General features: G+C 49.7%; 1 non-coding gene across 1 annotated transcript; it reads right to left on the bottom strand.

Moving 5' to 3' along the window:
- Window positions 1-1473: 1473 nt before the first annotated feature.
- On the bottom strand, window positions 1474-1628 carry LOC143176822 (5.8S ribosomal RNA). The gene has a single exon (XR_013001328.1). It is a non-coding gene; the product is annotated as a 5.8S ribosomal RNA (ribosomal RNA).
- Between the last annotated feature and the right edge of the window lie 5872 nt (window positions 1629-7500).

Genomic DNA, 7500 nt, shown 5'->3' with positions numbered 1-7500 from the left:
TTCTACGAGAAAAGATAAACGTATTTTACGGGGATACGGAAACGTTACCACGTGGTGTCACACACGATCGTCCGTCTCTTCTCTATAGCAGAAACCGATAAAAATACACCTCCCGAAAGAGAGTATATGGTGATTCTTTTTATATATATATATATTTCGAAATACAACTGAACGTGGCGGAAGCGCACGGTGGTGGTCCAGCGAGGACACGCGACGACGGGGAATAAGAACTATTCGACCCGTTACGAATACGCATGCTCGTCCCGCACGATTTTAACACACACCGTGTTTTTCTCCAGTCGTCAAAGCGTTCGTGCGTCGAATTCGAAAAATAAAAAAAAAAGAAAAACACCTTTTCTCTCTCTCGGGGTAAAAGAGTCGATGTGTATTGTGTATAAAGGTTCTGCGAGAAGTCTCGTTTTGACGTGTGTTCCGCCGATAACGACGATCCTCCGAAACGGGGATACAGAAACGTTACACCTCACAACACGATCTCCGTCTCTTCTCTATAGCAGAAACCGATAAAAATACACCTCCCGAAAGAGAGTATATGGTGATTCTTTTTATATATATATATTTCGAAATTCAACTGAACGTGGCGGAAGCGCACGGTGGTGGTCCAGCGAGGACACGCGACGACGGGGAATAAGAACTATTCGACCCGTTACGAATACGCATGCTCGTCCCGCACGATTTTAACACACACCGTGTTTTTCTCCAGTCGTCAAAGCGTTCGTGCGTCGAATTCGAAAAATAAAAAAAAGAAATACACCTTTTCTCTCTCTCTCGGGGTAAAAAGAGTCGATGTGTATTGTGTATAAAGGTTCTGCTGCGAGAAGTCTCGTTTTGCCGTGTGTTTCGGTAACGACGATCCTCCGAAACGTACATCTCATTCGTAAGAGAGGAAGAAAACAATCTCCCTGGGGCCAGTCGGTAATATACCGACATACGACGTGTCGTGCACATCCGTCTCACGCACGGTATACAAAATATGAATAAAACGTGTGTAGTCTCTCTCTCTCTCGACTTCTTAATATTTTCTTTCACCTCTGACGCATCATTTCAGGTGACGTCGGGAGCGCGGGAAAAAAAATTTTTCTAAACACACGAAACCGTTCATCTCACGAACAGCCGAAAAAGTTGTCGCTCAGATCCATATCGCAGTGGAGCGGTATCCGCGGGCGGTCGTAATTGAACGACGCACGACGCCGCGAACACTCACGCGAGTCCATACAAACGATTCCGATCGTTTTGCAACAACTAGAACGTACACTGTCCGTGAAATTCACAGAATTTTCGCGTGTCCGCGACAAACGCCGACGAGACACCCATCGTTCGCTCGTACGTAGCATCCTTCTCTTAACCCGACTCAGAAACGTTCTTTGCGCCCTTCGGTAAAAAAACGTTCGATCCGAAGAGGTGAACGACGGCGGGGATTTGACAGAGCTACGCAAGCAGTGTATGGTACGTAAACGACCCTCAGCCAGGCGTGGTCCAGGAATTGTATCCGTGGACCGCAATGTGCGTTCGAAATGTCGATGTTCATGTGTCCTGCAGTTCACACGTTGACGCGCAATTAGCTGCGTTCTTCATCGACCCACGAGCCAAGTGATCCACCGTTCAGGGTAATCGTATAAATTTTATATTTCACATATATAATTTTATTCTCATTTGTTCGACCTAATATCTCTCTTCTTTCAAAGAGAAGATAAAAGTTGATACCTGAATCTCCGACCAGCGCGCGAAGGAGATTCAGGCGTCGCCTTGGAGACGACACCGAAGCCTTTCGAGACGAAAAACGTTCAAGTAATATGTATATATTTCTCGACGTTCCGGGCGTATAGTGCATTCAAAAACCCGCGAAAGACGCAGAAGACTCGCACGCGTGGAAACGACGGGGATATATTTTGTATCCTACCCGATACTGAATCCATCGCGTGCAGTCGACCCTCGCGTTCTTCCGATCAGACGCATCTATTGTTGCGCGCATGTTTTCGCGTCGCATCGCGCGAAACGTTGCACGAATCGTACCGATCGATCGATTGAAAGCAAATAATGAAAAAAGACTTCACAGCTGGCTCTTTGCCGGTCATTCGTCCCATGTTATCTCTTGCCGCGAAATTGGCGCGCAAGAGTTGGGTGTCAGACGCGCGGCTTTAAAACGAGCTTCACGGCCGGTCCCTTCGTTACCGCTTTCGTTCTTTCTCTCGGAACGACCATGAACGAACACGACGAGCGACGCTACGGCATACACACGTCCACGGATTCGATTAAAAAAACAGACTTCACAGCTGGCTCTTTGCCGGTCATTCGTCCCATATTATCTCTTGCCGCGAAATTGGCGCGCAAGAGTTGGGTGTCAGACGCACGGCTTTAAAACGAGCTTCACGGCCGGTCCTCTCAATTCCGTGTACGGTACACGCAAGATGCGGGTTCCACTTCCAGACTACCCGGTCCCTTCTCTCTACGAGAATCGATAGTAGAAGAACGGCTCGAAAACGCGTCTCAGAGACTAGGGGAAAAGAAGCGGTATGCGAGCGAAACGAAAACGCATTATGGAAACGTCGCGAAACAATGTTCGACGGTTGCTCGGTTCCAATCGTGCGGCCGTTTCAATTTCTCGTGCGCTTCACCGTCCCTCCGTAACTCTGGCCGATCGCGTATACCGAAGAGCCGACACGCGCAAAAACCACAGGCATTGTATACTGTATATATATATGTTACAGTCACAGCCTTCGCGCGTTTTACTCTCCGACGCGGGGTTTCCACGACGAAAGAGAGACAGTTTCGTGGCGGGTGACTCGGCCGAATCGCTACGACGGGTATTTCTATTATAGAACGAATCATCGCCACCCTTTACCAGTGCCCGACGAAGGAATCACAAGGTCATCTGGAGTTTACAATGCCAGCGACGGTAATTCCAACGAAGACCCGATAAGTCAACTCATCGTTCTATTTCTCCCCGTACAGAAAAGCGAATCGACGCTAACGCACCTCGCGCAAGCACGAACGTTCTCTTCGCGTGGATCATCCCATCGTCGAAAGATGTAAAGACGCATTGGAGATCGTGGTCTCTGGCGGGCTCATTGCACGCCCCACTGCATATCTTTCCTCGAATCGAGAATGATTCGTCCACTAAGGCTGCGAAACTACGCGTCGAGGAAACTAGGGGAAAGAAGCGGGATGCGAGCGAAACGACAATACATTATGGAAACGTCGCGAAACAATGTTCGGCGGTTGCTCGTTTCCTCCTGCGGACGTTTCATTGCTCGGGCGCTTCACGTCCCTCCGTAACCTTCGCGCGATCGCGTGCCCCGGAGAGCCGGCAACCGGTGAACCACAGGCGTATAAACTATAGTCTTCTATAGCAAGCCTTCGGCGGTTACTCTCCGACGCGGGGATTCCACGACGAGAGAGAATTTCGTGGCGGGTGACATCGGTCGAAACGCTACGACGGGTATTTCTATTATAGAACGAATCATCGCCACCCTTTACCAGTGCCCGACGAAGGAATCACAAGGTCATCTGGAGTTTACAATGCCAGCGACGGTAATTCCAACGAAGACCCGATAAGTCAACTCATCGTTCTATTTCTCCCCGTACAGACAAGCGAATCAACGCTATCGCACCTCACGCATGCACGAACGTTCTCTTCGCGTGAATCGTCCCATCGTCGAAAGATATAGCCGCTTGGAGATCGTGGCCCATCAAGTTCTTCCGTAACTCCTGCGCGATCGCGTACCCCGGAGAGCAGGCAACCGGTGAACCACAGGCGTATAAACTATAGTCTTCTATAGCAAGCCTTCGCGTTTACTCTACGACGCGGGGATTCCACGACGAGAGAGATTTTCGTGGCGGGTGACACGGCCGAATCGCTACGACGGGTATTTCTATTATAGAACGAATCATCGCCACCCTTTACCAGTGCCCGACGAAGGAATCACAAGGTCATCTGGAGTTTACAATGCCAGCGACGGTAATTCCAACGAAGACCCGATAAGTCAACTCATCGTTCTATTTCTCCCCGTACAGAAAAGCGAATCGGCGCTATCGCACCTCACGCAAGCAGGAATGATCTCTTCGCGTGGATCGTCCCATCGTCGAAAGATGTAAGACGTACAGAAATCGTGGTCCATCACGATTATTCGTAACTCTCCGAGTCGCGTATCTGAGAGTAGGACAAACGGAGAACCACAGGCATAAATAATACTATATGTTTCTTATATAGTTAGCCTTCGCGTTTTACTCTCCGACATGGGGATTCCACGACGAGAGAGAGTTTCGTGGCGGGTGTCTCGGCCGAATCGCTACGACGGGTATTTCTATTATAGAACGAATCATCGCCACCCTTTACCAGTGCCCGACGAAGGAATCACAAGGTCATCTGGAGTTTACAATGCCAGCGACGGTAATTCCAACGAAGACCCGATAAGTCAACTCATCGTTCTATTTCTCCCCGTACAGAAAAGCGAATCGACGCTATCGCACCTCGCGCGAGCACGTAACTACTCTTCGCGTGGATCGTCCCATCGTCGAAAGATGTAAGACGCACGGAAATCGTGGCCCATCAACGTTTTTTTGTAACTCTGCCGATCGCGTATCACAGAGCCGAGACGCACATACCACAGGCGTATAATACCGTTTTCTTTCGTATGGTAAGCCTTCGCGTTTACTCTTCGGCGCGGGGTTTCCACGTCGAGAGAGACATTCGTGGCGGGTGACATCGGTCGAAACGCTACGACGGGTATTACTATTATAGAACGAATCATCGCCACCCTTTACCAGTGCCCGACGAAGGAATCACAAGGTCATCTGGAGTTTACAATGCCAGCGACGGTAATTCCAACGAAGACCCGATAAGTCAACTCAACGTTCTATTTCTCCCCGTACAGAAAAGCGAATCGACGCTGTTGCACCTCACGCAAGCACGAACGTTCTCTTCGCGTGGATCGTCCCATCGTCGAAAGATGTAAGACGCACGGAAATCGTGGCACATCACGTGTTTTCGGAACTCTGTCGACCGCGTATCTCAGAGACGACGCGCGCGAACCACTGGCATATACTATTATATATCGCGTTTTACCCTCCGACGCGGGGATTCCACGACGAGAGAGAGTTTCGTGAGCGGGTTGACTCGGAAGAAACGCTACGACGGGTATTTCTATTATAGAACGCATCATCGCCACCCTTTACCAGTGCCCGACGAAGGAATCACAAGGTCATCTGGAGTTTACAATGCCAGCGACGGTAATTCCAACGAAGACCCGATAAGTCAACTCAACGTTCTATTTCTCCCCGTACAGAAAAGCGAATCGACGCAATCGCACCATACGCGTGCACGTAAACAACTCTTCGCGTGGATCGTCCCATCGTCGAGAGACGTAAGTTTTCATAGTATGAATTCGCGTTTTACTCTCCGACGCGGGGATTCCACGACGAGAGAGTTTCGTGAGCGGGTTGACTCGGAAGAAACGCTACGACGGGTATTTCTATTATAGAACGCATCATCGCCACCCTTTACCAGTGCCCGACGAAGGAATCACAAGGTCATCTGGAGTTTACAATGCCAGCGACGGTAATTCCAACGAAGACCCGATAAGTCAACTCAACGTTCTATTTCTCCCCGTACAGAAAAGCGAATCGACGCAATCGCACCATACGCGTGCACGTAAACAACTCTTCGCGTGGATCGTCCCATCGTCGAGAGACGTAAGTTTTCATAGTATGAATTCGCGTTTTACTCTCCGACGCGGGGATTCCACGACGAGAGAGAGTTTCGTGAGCGGGTTGACTCGGAAGAAACGCTACGACGGGTATTTCTATTATAGAACGCATCATCGCCACCCTTTACCAGTGCCCGACGAAGGAATCACAAGGTCATCTGGAGTTTACAATGCCAGCGACGGTAATTCCAACGAAGACCCGATAAGTCAACTCAACGTTCTATTACTCCCCGTACAGAAAAGCGAATCGACGCAATCGCACCATACGCGTGCACGTAACAACTCTTCGCGTGGATCGTCCCATCGTCGAGAGACGTAAGTTTCATAGTAAGCCTTCGGCGTTTTACTCTCCGACGCGGGGATTCCACGACGAGAGAGAGAGTTTCGTGAGCGGGTTGACTCGGAAGAAACGCTACGACGGGTATTTCTATTATAGAACGCATCATCGCCACCCTTTACCAGTGCCCGACGAAGGAATCACAAGGTCATCTGGAGTTTACAATGCCAGCGACGGTAATTCCAACGAAGACCCGATAAGTCAACTCAACGTTCTATTTCTCCCCGTACAGAAAAGCGAATCGACGCAATCGCACCATACGCGTACACGTAAACAACTCTTCGCGTGGATCGTCCCATCGTCGAGAGACGTAAGTTTTCATAGTATGAATTCGCGTTTTACTCTCCGACGCGGGGATTCCACGACGAGAGAGAGTTTCGTGAGCGGGTTGACTCGGAAGAAACGCTACGACGGGTATTTCTATTATAGAACGCATCATCGCCACCCTTTACCAGTGCCCGACGAAGGAATCACAAGGTCATCTGGAGTTTACAATGCCAGCGACGGTAATTCCAACGAAGACCCGATAAGTCAACTCAACGTTCTATTTCTCCCCGTACAGAAAAGCGAATCGACGCAATCGCACCATACGCGTGCACGTAAACAACTCTTCGCGTGGATCGTCCCATCGTCGAGAGACGTAAGTTTTCATAGTATGAATTCGCGTTTTACTCTCCGACGCGGGGATTCCACGACGAGAGAGAGTTTCGTGAGCGGGTTGACTCGGAAGAAACGCTACGACGGGTATTTCTATTATAGAACGCATCATCGCCACCCTTTACCAGTGCCCGACGAAGGAATCACAAGGTCATCTGGAGTTTACAATGCCAGCGACGGTAATTCCAACGAAGACCCGATAAGTCAACTCAACGTTCTATTACTCCCCGTACAGAAAAGCGAATCGACGCAATCGCACCATACGCGTGCACGTAACAACTCTTCGCGTGGATCGTCCCATCGTCGAGAGACGTAAGTTTCCATACTATGAATTCGCGTTTTACTCTCCGACGCGGGGATTCCACGACGAGAGAGTGTTTCGTGAGCGGGTTGACTCGGAAGAAACGCTACGACGGGTATTTCTATTATAGAACGCATCATCGCCACCCTTTACCAGTGCCCGACGAAGGAATCACAAGGTCATCTGGAGTTTACAATGCCAGCGACGGTAATTCCAACGAAGACCCGATAAGTCAACTCAACGTTCTATTGCTCCCCGTACAGAAAAGCGAATCGACGCAATCGCACCATACGCGTGCACGTAACAACTCTTCGCGTGGATCGTCCCATCGTCGAGAGACGTAAGTTTCATAAGTAAGCCTTCGGCGTTTTATTCTCCGACGCGGGGATTCCACGACGAGAGAGTGTTTCGTGGCGGGTGACTAGGCCGAAACGCTACGACGGGTATTTCTATTATAGAACGAATCATCGCCACCCTTTACC

The sequence above is a fragment of the Nomia melanderi genome, unplaced genomic scaffold (genome assembly GCF_051020985.1).
Source record: "Nomia melanderi isolate GNS246 unplaced genomic scaffold, iyNomMela1 scaffold0893, whole genome shotgun sequence".
Lineage (NCBI taxonomy): Eukaryota > Metazoa > Arthropoda > Insecta > Hymenoptera > Halictidae > Nomia > Nomia melanderi.
The sequence above is the reverse complement of the archived record's forward strand: the minus strand, read 5'-3'. Positions and strand labels throughout refer to the sequence as shown.